Consider the following 15,363-nt stretch of genomic DNA (forward strand, 5'->3'; position numbering starts at 1 on the left):
CCGCACCTGCAGCATAGGGAGGTTCCCTGGGTAGGGGTCGAATCAGAGCTGCAGCTGCCGGCCTACACCACAGCCACCACCACGCGGGATCCGAGCCGCGTCTTCCACCTACACCCCAGCTCACGGCAACGCCGGATCCTTGACCCACTGAGCGAGGCCAGAGATCGAACCCAAGTCCCCATGGAAACGAGTCAGGTTCATTAACTGCTGAGCCATGACGGGAACTTCTGAAGAAATTAATGTGTATTGTCGCCTTTGGGGTGTCAAAGTCCTTGCTGAATTTCGCCAACAAAGTGTGCGAGAGAATAGGAATCAGTGCCACGGCGGATCACAGACGCCGGCGGGGCTTCCAGCAGCGCGAGTGAGTGAAGGCAACGAGCAGGGCTCCTGTGGGCGGTCAGGCAAGGAGCCTGGCCAGTAAATAGGCTTTTCTGCTAAGCCACTGAGGTTTGGGGGTTCTTTGTAACTACATCAAAACCTAACCCCATAAACAAGGCCCTATTGGGTAGTACAGGGAACTACATTCAATATCCTGAGATTAAAGCATAAAGGAAAAGAACTAGAAAAGAAGATATATATTCTGTATTCTATGTATAACTTAATCACTTTGCTGCACAGCGGAAATTAACCCAACACTGTAAATCAGCAAAGAAAAAACGTCTAACTCACGCTGACCTATACTGTCCTTAATCCAAACCATCAGATGTCCTGGATCAAACTGATCTAAAAACCTTTCTTTCTCATAATAGAAAGTTTAGTTGCTGGTATTCAGCTGGTTGCAAAAATGACACTGTGCTCTCACAGGACAGCGAGCAGGAATGGCTCATAATTAATAGCTCAGGCTTTGGAGTCTGAAAAAACAAGAAAACTGTCCGCAAGTCCTGGCTGCTACCAGTTCTTCTGTGCCACGGGCCAGTCATTAACCTCTCTGAGCACCAATTCTTTTTATTTTATTTTTTTATTTTTTGGTCTTTTTAGGACCTCATCCGTGGCATATGGAGGTTCCCAGGTTAGGGGTCGCCACAGCCACAGCCACACAGAATCCAAGCCGTGTCTGTGACCTACACCACAGCTCATGGCAACGCTGGATCTTTAACCCACTGAGCGAGGCCGGGGATCAAAGCTGCCTCCTCATGGATACTAGTCGGGTCCCTTAACCACTGAGCCACAGCGGGAACTCCAGCACCAATTCCTTTTCATCTGCATAGTAACAGGCAATGGATGGAAAGAGCTTGGCACATACTGACAATCTCCCTTCTGAAATACCCTAAGACCAATATCTTGGTAGCCTCATGGCTCCCCACATATCAGGGACGAGCATTTTTTTTTTTTTTTTTGCAGGCAAATATGCCATATTTATTGATTCCTCTCCTCAGTGGAAGAAAATACTGTTGGTAGAAATAAAATATCAGCCTCAACTTGTACCAGATACCCAAGATCTTGTAAGTCATTACAATGTGTTTTTGAGAGTTGCCACTTCACTGCTCTATAAAAAGCTTCCTGGAAAAAGTATTAACAGATGGCCTCTTAGTCTCTGAGACTGTTAGTAGCACACCAGATGGCAACCCAAATGAGAAGATTCAACTTAAATTCTCCAAACCGAAGGAAATGTGACACTAGCTTTTTAAGAGGTGTGCAGCCTTAGAGGTAGCAAAGATAGGATCCGTTGAGGTAAAAAACTCATTTTCTCTCCTTGTTTCAATGTGGAATACAGTCCTTCTTGCTTCACCAGCTGGCCAGACAGCTCTTTTAAAATGCTGGAAATGCTTTGCCCAACGCAAACAGAAATTTTATTTGAAATGATTGACAGATTTATGAGGTGTAAGGCTAGTCTAAAGAATGAAAGTACAAGGCAGCGCCCCAGGGACAAGTGCTGGGCCACAGACACTTCTTTTTCTCCAGGACCAGTCATGAGTCTGCAACATTTTGCTCTTATTGTTAGAAATATTAGGCCTCAGCTCAACTGTCCAACTTTTGACAGGAAGGCAATAACTGTTATAAGATACTTATCATCTTTCCAGATGTCCAGCTCACCTACTGGTGAATAAAAGCCTGGGCCGGGGGGCTTCCCTCCTCAGGCATCGCTCCTGTACCAGTTCTCCCAGGTGCCTGTGCATTCCAGAATAACCCTGCCCCATCGGGGTTCAGAAAAGGCCACCAGAGTCTTCATGTTGGCCTGGGAAGGTATCTTTCTCCCACACTAGGTTGCATGAGTCAATGAAGATGTTTCTGGAGATCAGAGGACACGCAAATATCAGTGTTTCAAGAGGCCATGGAACTCCCCCAAAGCTGGCACCCAACGATTTCATTCCTCCAATATGGAAGCCCATGACCCATACTGGACAGATGGATTTGGGGTAAAGTGGCTGGAAATGTGGTCTGCAGTACAAACACAGCATGAAAATATGAGTATATCCTCTCTGAATCGGTCCCCTTGGGAAAATGTTGGACACAACATCCTGAGTTCCCACCATGGTGCAGTGGGTTAAGCATCCGACCACAGCAGTTCAGGTTGCTGCGGAGGTGTGGGTTTGATCCCTGGCCTGGTGCAGTGGGTCAGATTCAATCCGTGGCCGGGGAACGTCCATATGCTGCGGGTGAGGCCATAAAATGAAACAAACAAACCAACAAAAACAACCACACAAGGCTGCTGCCCTCTCAAGTGCAAGTCCACTGCAGAGCTGGGGTAGACACAAAGGAAGCATGACTGACACAAACCACATCGAATTGTCAGCAGCTCCTCCCAGCTTCCTTGTAAGGTCCTAGGACAGGGACTGGATCCACCCTCTGCTCTCATGAACCCTCCTGTGAGCTATAGGCTAAGACCGTGGGCACCCTATAACTCGAGAAGACAGACATGGCTCCAGGGCTCCAGGGAACAGGTGTTATCTAAAGAAAAAACGAGTCCATCAAGGGGGCTGACCAGCCTGGCAAATCGAGTTCAAAGAAGTACAAGTGGTCATGTCTACCCAGTCCCATCTAAGGGAGGGAAACCCGGGCTCTAGCAACATCTGGCTTAATGATTCTGCTTCCCTGATCTCTGGATACTGAGAAGGAGACACACGCACATTCCGGCTCCTGCAAAGAGGGAAGCTCTCTTACAGACTCTCAGACCTCTTGCTTCCTCTCTCACTGTCTAGTATTTCTCTGTCCTCACTTCTGGCACCCTGACACGGCTGAAGACTGAGAACCAGACGGCAGAACTGGAATCTTAACCTGGGGTTCACGTTCCATGAGGCCAGGTCTTTGGGAGTTCAAGGAATTCCACGAAATTATCCGTGTGGGCACAGGTGCGTATGAGCGTGCGGCAGTGGGAAGTAAACCATAGGTTCTTTCAGATTTCCTAGGTGGCCCATGACTCAAAAAAAAGGTTAAAACCCACTTCTCTAGCTTCCTGATTGTTGAACACACGTAGGTGCTGGGAGGGTGGCACGCCTGGAGAGGGCACAGAAGCTCCGTGCCATCCCAACTCCCACAATGCCTTGCTCTATGCCTCTCTTTCATTTGATGGTACCCTTTATGAAAAGCCAGTAATAGTACGTTGCCAAAAAACTCACTTCTCTAGAATGTGGTCACCCCACCAAGAAGCTGCTCTTGAGAAACCCTGCCCGCCATTAACCAGTACCCCTAGATGGCCCCCAGGTATCTAGACAGCGTCACTGCCTGCCCCTAAATTTGCCACAAGGCAATGCCTAGACCATCCCAGGCGTGGCCATTTCTATTATTCCTAAAAGTGTCAGCAAGGATTTTACCGCTTCTCCCAGAATCCAAAAGAGACAACTGTCCTCAACATGAAATAATGATTCTATTATTGGCTGCCAACGCGCACCCACAGATACGTTTGTCTCTCCTGGACTTGTGAGTCTTAGGATACTTGACTCATCCTCCAGGAATCAGGAGAGGTCTGGTGGAAGGGTCGTTTTTCTTCATCCCAAGATGTCTGGGGTTTCCTTGCATGTGCTGCCTTGGGGCTCGCGAGGCGGTGGCATTCATCTCAACATCATCCAGGGAAAACGCGGTGGCCAATTAACAGGCGCGGGCGGCGCAGGAACGCGCACGCCAAAACCACACAGACGTCCTCTCGGACAAAGCAAGCATTTACACAAAGTCAAGAGGCTGATGGTCGCATCACGTATTCATCCCGGCGGTGGACGCGGGCAAAATCCCACAGAGAAGGCCTGCCTCTGGCTCCGGCACTGGCCGCCGTCCAAACTTCACAGACTATAAACAAGGCACAGCTTTTCCACGAAGCGCGTTAGGAGTGCAGCGCACTCGGGGTCCCCAGCCGTCTGAGCAAGTGCTCAAGCCATACGTCAAAGGAACGTTTTCATCAGCCCAAGGTGGCAGGCGAGGATAAATGAGCTGGCCCTGCAGGCGCACGTTGACAGGGCACCGGGAGCGGGGCCCTCAGGAAATACCTGCGGCCCACTCGGCGGCCCGGGCCGGCCAGGAGGGCCTGGGAGTAGGTGTCACGCTGCAGGGGGAGCCGGCTCCTGCAGGCCCGTCTCGCTCCAGGGAAACACAACGGCTCCATTGTTGACTTTGGCTGGAAAGAAAGTTCTGGCTTTGCCCGCGGCCTCATTCAGGGAACAGGCCGCCTGGGCTTGCGTGGGGCGCGCCGCTCAGACGGGCGAGGGTGGCCCTCGGTCGGGTCAAGGCCCCCAGAGCCTCTGCTGCGGCCCCGGGGCCAGGAGCCCCCGACCGTCCCTGTGACCGCTGCTGTTCCGCGTGAGCAGAGGGCCAGAGTGGGACGCTCTACGTTCCCAGGGGGTTGACTCTGGTTTCTTGCTCGGTGTTCAAAGTTCTTTCCCCGGGAGGTCCCTGGGTTGATGCCACCTCAGGCTGTGGAATGAGTCCGCCAACCTCATGCCTCAGACGTCATGTCTCTGTATCAGAGTCTCGGCGCGTGGAGAGGCGGGCGGAGAAAGGGGCGCCGAGACGAGGCCGGGGGACAGACGGCCTGAGCGCAGGTCTCTGCACCCCCGGGGCCCCCTGGAGCCCGGAGCCCAAAGAAGGAGTTCATCATTGCTAGGGGCCCCCCGGGACAATGGTCTCAGATCCACATGGAGCCCCTGGGGCTGCAGCCTCCTTATTCTTTTTTTCAAGTGGTGAAGCCACCTCGGGATGTTCTTGGGATAAAGAGGCGCCCTGCCCAAGACTCTGTCCAGGATCCAGGGCTCCCACTTGGGACGAGTAGAAAGCTGGCGGGGATGATGGCCACCGGAATACTTGGCATCCTAGAATCAGGGCTCAAAGAGCCCCCACGGAAAGATGGATCACTGGGAAAGGTCATGGGTCCTGGCGAACCCCTAACTCAAGCTTTTCTGCGGTGGCTGATGGGTAGAGTCGGGCAAGACCAAGGGGACCAGCAGGTGCCAGTGCCAGGCTAGACACCTTCCCATGCGCCAGCCTCCCGGGGCCTCCATCAGAGTTGAATGGCTATGATGTGGTGGAACAGTCACTGAAAAGGATCAATGATAACACGTACCCAGAGGCCGAAGGACTACTGCATATGTAAAGTGCCCGGCTCAGCCTGAAGAAGTCAACACACGCTAGACATTGTCATTATCGCACAGTTGTTTGAAACCATTCCTAAGTTCTCCAACTGGACTGAGCTCCCTGAGCGCAGATCCCTCGTGTCTTCCCCACTCTGTACCGAGCACAGTTCCTGAAAGACTGAGTCATTGGCACCAGCGCTCGGTAAATGTTTTTCAATGAACAAATGAATGAAGAAGCACTACAGAGTCACTGCGTGAAAAAAAGGAACTTTCTCTCATCATCCACATCGAGACGGCTGGTTTTGCTTTCTAACGTCCCTAAAGCCTGTCCTCCACGGCTCTCTATCACTACTGCCACCGTCTTGTCATCAGCTCTAGCCTGGCCTCTTCAAGTCGCAGGACCGGTCTCCCTTCCACCCATCTCGACTCCTCCTCCAACCGGGCTCCAGAAGGCCAGCATGGGACCCTTAAAAACAGAGCAAAAGAGAGGCTAATTCAACTGCCAAGGAACAATACCCATCGCAGGGCCCAGGCAGCCGTGGCTGAAGAAAGCCCTACTCTACGCAGACATGGAGGACACTTGTGGCTGAGACTGAGCGGAATAAGAAATTAGGGGGAATCAATTTTGGACTTTTTCACTTCTTTGGAGTTAAGAATGCTAAGCTTTGGACTTCACTTACCAGGAGATGAGATTTCAAATTTGGACCTTAATTTCTTTGGGCTTTAACTTATAAAAACAAGAGGATTTAATTTGTTTTCGTTTCTGTCTTCCAACCTTTTAATAACATAGGCCATGTAACGTAATGCAGCATCTAATGTTCTAAATGGAACCAAGTTTTCAAATACAGGCACATGGATCTCTGCCTAACTCGTTTTATTTTTCCATCCTTGGTTCCATTTTCATAATAAAAGGGGTATAATATTTTCTCTTTTTTCAATTTTAAATTAAACATCTTTTCCTGGGAAATCCTTTTATTTATTTTTCTGATTGTTTTTATTGTGGTAAAATACACATAACATAAACCTTACTCTCTTTACTATTCTCAAGTGTGCAGTTCCCTGGTATTGAGGACACTCGTATTGTTGTGCAATTGTCACCGCCATGTATCTCCAGAACTTTCTTCATCCTGTACAACTGAAGCTCTGTACCCATTAAACACTAACTTCCCATTACCCTCTCCCCTCAGCTCCTGGAAAATGCCATTCTACTTTATTATTTTTTAAAATCTCCCCTATTTCCCCACACCCTCATCTCTGGTAACCCCCATTCTACTCTCTGTTATTATGAGTTCAACTTTTTAAAAAACTTCTGCATCTAAGTAAGATCATATAATATTTGTCTCTCTTATTTCATTAAGCATAATGGCATAGAGGTCATCCATGTTGTTGCAAATGGCAGGATTTCCTTCTTTTTATGACTGAATAATATTCCATTGTCTATAAACCACATCTTCTTTATCCATTCATTTATCAACATTTAGGTCGTTTCCATACCTTGGCTGTTGTGGATAACGTTGCAATGAACATACTGCCTTCTGAAATATACTTAGAATCATATGGTAGTTTGGCGGGGGAGGGGGGTAGTTATAGTCAGGTCTTTATTTAAAAATCTGATCTTTCACCAAGTCGGGGAGCAGAAACCTTCACGGTCGTCACAATCTTTTGCTTGGGTGCTGCCTCTGTGGGAGCCTTTGAAGCAGCCATTGCTGTCTTTTTAGATGCTTGCTTAGCCTTTTTTTTTTTTTTTTTTTTTTTTTTTTGCTTCCTTGGCAGCCCTGAGAGCTTGTTCTCGTTGAGCCTTCCTAAATTGAGGTTTCGGATTCCTCTTGGCCATTATGTCAGCAAGTTATGGCCCTGGTGCATCTCTTGAATTTGACTGTACGATAGGTTCTTTTCTTTCGAATTTCTTCTGACTGTCCCTTTTTGTGCTTCCTTCTGTAGAGAACAGACCTGTTGATCTGTGGAGGATTCCTCTTGGAAAGGAATGCTGACTCACATTTTGCATTAAGAAATTGGAAAACCTTCTCGTCAGTCCTGGCGTAGTGCCTCCCAGGTCCTGGGTAGATCTTGTACCCTCTGAAACTGCATGGCTTGACCTTCGTGGCTGCTAACACTGGGGAGGAGGAAAGATGGCGAAGAGGACCGCACTGCTTTCCATAATGGCTGCACCAATTTACATGCCCACCAACAGTATCATCGTGTTCCCTTTTTCCCACATCCTTGCCAACACTTATCCTTTGACCTTTTGATGATAGCCATTCTGACACTGTGGTTTTGATTTGCATTTCCCTACTCATTACGGACACTGAACATCTTTTCATGTGTCTCTTGTCCATATGTATGTCTTTGGTAAATGTCTATCCAGGGCTTTTCCCCATTTTTAAATCAAGATGTTTGTTTCTTTGCTATGGCATTGTGTGATTTGCTTATATATTTCAGATATTAACCCCCTCTCAGACACATGACCCCGTCACTTTTTGGTGGAAGCCTGGGAGCCAGTGCATAACGTTTGATGTTCCTTGCTCCTGCCATGGTGATGGTGAAAGCAAGTGTTGACAAGGGAGCCTCCAAAGCCTGTATTCTTGAGTGACCATGAGGAGCAAATTCCCCTGCTGACCTGCATTGCAGAGGTCACTTGAATGAGAAATTGAGCTTTGTCATTACACCACCAAGATGTGTGGGATTGTTTGTTACCGCAGCATAACCCAACCCATACTGACTAATACAGATTATATTTGATGAAGGAGTTTTATAGTAGTAGAAACATAATTGCAGAAGTCGGACAGTTTACTCAAGGAAGTAATGTTCCTCAAGTATTTTAAGAGCACCTATTTACTAATCAAAACTTGCCACGTTGATAAGATGACATTTTTGTCTCTTCATTAAAGCAAGTTCTCAGAGATACTTTCTGGATCCTGGTTTGAGTCATTGTATGATTTTATTTTACAGCATTTGCCAATCTACAATAGATTCCAAGAAAGGTTTTCAGCCATACACCCATATTTTTTTTTGGCCCAATATTTATTGAGCTCCTACAATGTTTCAGGTAACCTGCTAGGTGATGGGGTATCAATAGTCAAAAAGAAAGATAAGGTTCCTTCCTTCAAGGAGCTGGGAAATGTCCTGAGGGAAAAGAACAGGGTGCTTTGAGACTGTATAACAGGGGAACTGACCTAGCCAGAGAGGAGAAAGAAAACATGACGCTCTCTCTGAGACCCGAAGGATGCATAGGAATCAGCCTGACATGGCAGCTGTCAGTAAGATCTTGGTGTCAGTAAGAAATGGAATGTTCAAGAAATAGGGCAGGGAGTTCCCAAAATGGCTCAGTGGTTAACAAAGCTGACTAGCATCCATGAGGATGCAGCTTTGATTCCTGGCCTCACTCAGTGGGTTAAGGATCCTGTGTTGCTGTGGCTGTGGTGTAGACCGGCGGCTGCAGCTCCGATTTGACTCCTGGTCTGGGAACCTCCATACACCATGGGTGTGGCCCTACAAAGCAAAAAATAAAAGAAAAAGAAATAGGGCACTTAGGGTATTTAAAAGTTCTAGCTTTTTAAATTAAATAATTAATCATAGCTCATTCATAAAGACTAAAGTTCCAGTACTTTCATTTCTATTGTCTCACTTTACTGTTAGAAACTCTCAATGAGGGAGACTGAGAATGAAATTATTCTCTCTGGGTAGACCCTGTCTATGTCCCACCCACACAGACGTGTCCCTTAGCCCTCTGTATGACCATGCACACTGGCCCTACTTCCAACTGCCAGTATCCAAGTCTCTTTGCCTGAGCACTGTCTCTGACCACTAGTGTCTGCTCCACCTGCCTACATGGCAGCCCTGAAGGAGGAGGAATTAACCCCTACCCTGGAAGCAGCTCTGAACCGATGAACGACTGGTGGGAGTCAGTATATCAATGACCTAGTCAGCCCTTCACCCCTTGGGCAGGACAACTTGGAGGCAGGTGTTCTGCTTTGATACCTAGAGCTCTCCAGAAGGCTTAAGCTCCCATGACAGACCACAGAGGTAACAGACTTCATAACACACCCTTTGCGGGCTGCTTTCCTTTCTTGTATCATTTCTACACTCCACGGTAGCTATTTCCTGCCATCACCTCTCTAATGGTTAATTTTATGCGTCGACTTGGCTAGGCCACGGGGCTCAGTCATTTGGTCAAACTCTCTTCCTTTTCTTTTCTCTCTTTCTTTTTTTTTAGGGCCGCACCCACAGCATATAGAAGTTCCCAGGCTAGGGGTCAAAACAGCTGTAGCTGCCGGCCTACATCACCGCCACAGCAATGCAGGATAGGAGCTGTGTCTGTGACCTATCCCACAGCTCACAGCAGCGCCGGATCCTTAACCCACTGAGCAAGGTCAGGGATTGAACCCACGTCCTCATGGATACTAGTCGGGTTCGTTACCGCTGCACCACCACAGGAACTCCAAACTCTACATTTTCTACGAGAGTATTTTTTTAGAGGTAATTAACATTTAAATCAGTAGCCTTTGAGTAAAGCAAATTGGTTTCCCTATGTGGGTGGGCCTCGTCCAATCAGTTGAAGGTGTTTAAGCGCAAAGGTCTGAGGTTCCCCCAACGAGGAAGAAATTCTGCTCCAGACTGCCTTCACATTTGAACTGCAACACCAACTCTGCCCTGCACCTCTGGCCTGCAGGCCTACCCTGAGGATTTCAGACTTGCCAGCCCCCCAAAATCCTTAAAACACATCATAGATCTATAGCTATATCTATGCAAATATAGAAATGTATACATGAATATATACACGAGTAGATACATATATGCATTATATGTATACATATGTGCATATTGTACATGTGTGTGTATATTTTATATACATATATATTTGGATGGATATATTTGGACAGATAGAGCTCAGTGACTTGCTGAAGTCACAAAACAGCTTTGATGTGGAGCTCAGCCTAGAAGCCCCATCTCCTCACTGGCATTGGTTCCACCTACGAACGTTTGGCCAACACTTGCCTAGCCCTCCCCTTCCCACGTCTACACAGACATGGTGGGTTCATCTTTTCCTCTGGCCCCGTCAGAGCTCTGGAAACGTTCTCAAGCCACACCGTGGGCAGCCTTTTGCAGTCAAGAGGGCCGGGTGTGCAGAAGAGGCGGGTCTGCCGTCCCTGTTTCCGACCGCATTCAGAACCCTTCTGAAACGCACCACCACCCTTTCGGACTTTGGTGGCAGCTGGCAGTGTCTGACTGGTCCCACCCACCTCGGATGCCTCACCGGCTCCTTGAAGCGGGAGTCAGGGGCACCTGCCCGCCCCCACCTCACACCTAAATGCCAAGGCAAGCCGACTCCGTTTCTGACAGCAGCCCTCCCCGCCGGGCACCCACGCCAGGGCACTGAGCTGGGAATTCAGTGCCACTCTCAGAGCGCAGATCCGAAGGCCCAGCCAAGGCCGAGTCTCGCCCAGGGCTGGCCACGAGGAGGTGGTGCTCCTATGACGGACCGAGGGAAGCGGCTCAGGGTGAATGATCCGCTCTGGGCACAGGGACTTATTTCAAAGTCTCCTTGCAGGGGCCTTTAGGAGAGCTGGCTAAGAAAAGCACAAAAACGTGTCGTAGAGCTGGCCCCGTTATTCTCCAGTCCTCACACACGGAGCCCAGAGCTCATTCAAATATTTGCCAAAGTGCTTACAGATGCTGCAGCTTCTCTTGTTATGGACTCTAAGGCCACGGATCAGGGAAAGTGGATTCGCGAGACACCCTCGGCAGAGATGGCAAAGGCCCTAGCAGGTTAATGGCAGCAGAAGGAGCTGGTGCGGGGCCCCTGGCCCAGCGGGGGCTCTTTCCACTCCCTGCGGGGACAAAGGCAGCGCCTGGGAGCGCGAGGCGGGGGCACAGCCGGCCCCTCCCGCCTCCAGGCCGCAGCACATCAGGAGAGAAGGAAGACCACGCTCCAGGCTGCGGGTGGAGTGGGATGTGAGGCCGAAGACAGCCGGAACCTTCGGCAGAGGAAGTGCTGTAGCAACAAGGCCAGGCCTCTGAGCCCTCGGCCCCACCTTGGACCCGCTTTGATCCGCAGGGCCCAGCGGCGGAAGGGAAGACGCCTGGGATCAGCCACGGCTCCCAGTTCCTAGCAGGAAACGGGCGTGCTTTTCTCTCATGTGGGGACACGGTTTGTCACGGTCACATTAATGAGACCACGAACAGGGAACCCAGAGCATAACCTGTCTGAGGCTCTGGGTTTGGGCCGTCCGTGGTCTAGGCCAATCCTGAAGACACACCAGTGAGATCAGCAGGTGTATCCTCCCATTTTACACACGAGGAGACTCCAGGCCCAGAGAGGTTCGTGCCCTTACCTAAGGCCACACAGCGAGTCAGGCCTAGAGTCAGAACTCAGACTCCAAAATCGGGGCCCATGCTCACCTGCCACGGTTTCTCTTCCCCGCTCTCAGGGAGGGATCAAACATTCATGCCACGAATACTTTTCAAGCCCTTGGGAGGCCCTGTTCTGAGGGCCGAGCGCCGAGAAGGCAGTGGTGAAGAAAATGCCACAAGGTCCCTGTTCTCTGGATCTGATATTCCAGCGAGGGGAATGTACACGAATGACCCGATCACGAGAACAGAACTCAAGTGCAGAAAACAGTGAAGCCAAGGCATACGGGAAAGGGCCAGAGCGGCGGGTCTAAAGACTGGGCCTCTGGGGAAGAGGGAAACCACGAGGTTCCGATCAGGGTCTGGCCTCTGGGGGTGATGACCCGCGGAGCAACCCCATGTCCCCGCCTCCTCTGCCTGGGTGCCCACCCTGGAAGTGGCCGCCGAGCAGCGGCCTGGCCCAGGACCCTGCTGGCCCCAGGAAGTCAGGAAATGTGTGTGTGCGCGCGCGTGTTTCTTTCGAGGTTAAACTCATCCAAGTCTGGTTCATAAAGAAAGACAGACAATAAATGTGGGCAGAGAAGAGCTGGCCCTGGATGAGGAGACCCAGGCCGGGGAAGGCGACCTGGCCGGGGCCGCTCCATGGGTCCCGGGCGGGGGCAGGGCTTGAACCTCAGTACTGAAAGGGAGGAGATGAGAACGGAAACCCTAACCCCCAAGTGCTCACGGCTCAGGCAAACAACAAAGCCATGTTCCAAATAACAACTCTCTTAATTAGCCTCTTTCGTTCAGAAGTATCTGTGACCAGAGACCCACTTTTTTTTTTCTTTTGGTCTTTTTAGGGCCGCACCTGTGGCATGTGGAAGTTCCCAGGCTAGGGGTCGCGTTAGAGCTGCTGCTGCCGGCCTATACCACAGCCATAGCCACGCAGGATCCTTAACCCACTGAGTGAGGCCAGGGATCGAACCTGCGTCCTCATGGATATTAGTCAGGCTCGTAACCCGCTGAGCCACGATGGGAACTCCCTGCTTCCCTCTTAATGCTTCTACTCCGACGACAGTGGCCTGGAGTGTGCACGGTCGCGACTTTCAAGAGGGTCCCTGAGCTCATGCGATCCACCCAGGTCTTCGAGATTTTCCCAAGATGTCTCCTTGGCCACTGGAAGGTCCACGGCAACCCAGAAGGGGGGGACCAGAGGTGGAAGGGCTCCTCAGGAAATCCGGTTTACTTGCCCAGACCAGAAGATAGATAGAAGTCCCATGGTGGTGTGTCCCCACTGAGGCCTGGAGCCCTCCCACCAGATGGGAGAGCCTTGTCACCATTAAGGTGTTGGGACCCAGGGACCTCAGGAGCCCTGAACCCGAAATGCCTGATGTGCCACCTATAATACCAGGCCAGTGCCCCTTTGTGGGCTTCACCTCCCTCTCGGGTTTCCCAGAGTTCAATACCGCTGGTCCTATCAGGACCGGGCTGGGATGCCCATGCCAGGGGCAGGGCGGGCATCAGCGCACGGGGTATGCACGGGCCTTCCCAGGCCAAAAACGCGGTGACCAACAGTTGACCTCAGTAGAACTCGGATTAAAGCCACCCCCTACACACACACACACACACACACACACACACACACACACCCCAACGGGTGTGCCTGCATTGCTGCTTCCACTTGAGCAAATCCCTGCCGAGGTAGAAGGGCCTATTTGTTCTCTGTCAAATGGCACTTATCTCACACACACACAAACACACACACACACACACACACACACCATGAACTCTGCCTGTGGACCAGGTCAGAACTGGCAAATCTTCATCCCGGACAGCCGGTTACATTGGAATTTCGGAAAAACAAATCACGGTTTCGTCAAGTACGCCCCAGGCGATATTTGGGACGTACTTACAGTAAGGAATTTATTCACTGTTGACCTGAAATGCATTATTTAACTGGGCGTCCAGGATTGTATCTGGCAGCCCCATGCCTGCGGCCCACTTGGTGGCTGGCACCAGTCGCCGAAACTAGTCGATGGAGAAAACAAAGAAAGAAGATCCTGTTTTGCACAATATTTAGGGGATAAATACTACAGGCTGTCGCCGCGGCACTTCTTCCTCTTGTGACATTTTTGGAGGGCGTTTCCATCGTATAGAAAGCCCGGGTCTCGTGGGATGCAAATGAGACCCAGTCCCAGAGGGGGGAAAATGAGTTGGAAAAGCAGTTACAAAACAACCCCAGGGAATCCGAGGCCCGCGCGCTTCATCTGCCGAGTCTTTTATTCTCGTTAATTCCTAACAGTGTCTTTTAAATCCTGGACTAGAATTCGAGAACAGTCGGGGTGTGAGTGTGACAGTCATTACTCCTAGGAGACGCCCGCTCCGCCAGCTGGGCGCCCTCCGCGCGCGTTCCTGGTGCCACAGCGGCCTCCAGTGGTCGCGCGAGGAACCGCACGCCGTCTCCACCGCCGGTCCGAGCCGGCCCTGGCGGGGGCGGAAGACACAGCGGGGGCGGCGGCGGCGGCGGCCGCTCAGGGCCAGGCTGTGTGGGAGGATCGCGGCTCGAGAGGCACAAATCCAAGGGCGCCACGTGGAAACAAAGCTCTTCCCTGTTGCTGTGAAGACCGACCAGACCCGGGTTATATTTCATCCCGCAGGCCCAACTGTGACGTGTCCGCTGACCCGGTTTTACAGATGTCCTCTTCCAAACGGACTCAGCTTTGTGAATGTTTTTCTTTCACTATCAAGCCGTGGTGATGGAAATGTAAAAAAAAATTTTTTAATTAAAAAAAACCCTTTTGAATAGAATCAGAGAAGGCTGGGCTAGGAATAGATTCTTATTCTGCCAGTTGGTGATGCGTAAGTGGATCGCTGGGGGAGGGGGGAAGGTCAAAACCACCGGAATTAGGGCTCTCGCTCCCACCCTCTGCCTCTAAACTCCAACCTAGCAACAGTCTCGCTTCATTTCCGAGTAAGGGCGGCACCGCCGATCCATTATTGAAAACACACGGCTCCCGTGCCGTTGTTCATTTTCATATATGCAGCTCGGGGCAAAAGGTTCTCTGCCGCAGCTTCCCTTTGATTTGAAAGCAATACAAAGAATAAAGGGAAATGAAAAATGTGACCATAGAGGGGCGGGCGCTTGATCCTTACACACTTACACACACACACACACGCCTTCCAGGTACATACAAAGGCAATTTTCCGAACGGGTGGTCACCAGCCTTTCCCTTTTCACAAGTTGATACTCTGGCAGCCCCACAGCTTTCCGTTGGCTCCTTTGCACATCTTTTCAGCTGAAATCCACCTCCGGGGCGGGGACATTGGGGAGACCCAAGGACGGGACCGATGCCCGCGCAGCAGCCCCTGCAGCGGGGCCACGGTCAGCGGGACCGGAGGCGGCCACAGGAGAGGCGTGTGGACCTGGTCTGAGGCCTGCTTTCCCCCGGGACCTGCGGGGGACCTGCGGGGGAACCCGGCCCAGCGGCTTCCCGGCCCCAGCCTTCAGCGCCCCCTCGTGGAACGAGGAGCCGCC

General features: G+C 50.9%; 1 pseudogene; it reads right to left on the bottom strand.

Annotated features, from left to right (window-relative positions):
• On the bottom strand, window positions 6,930-9,742 carry LOC110257801 (annotated as a pseudogene).

Source organism: Sus scrofa, chromosome X (genome assembly GCF_000003025.6).
Source record: "Sus scrofa isolate TJ Tabasco breed Duroc chromosome X, Sscrofa11.1, whole genome shotgun sequence".
Taxonomy (NCBI): Eukaryota; Metazoa; Chordata; class Mammalia; order Artiodactyla; family Suidae; genus Sus; species Sus scrofa.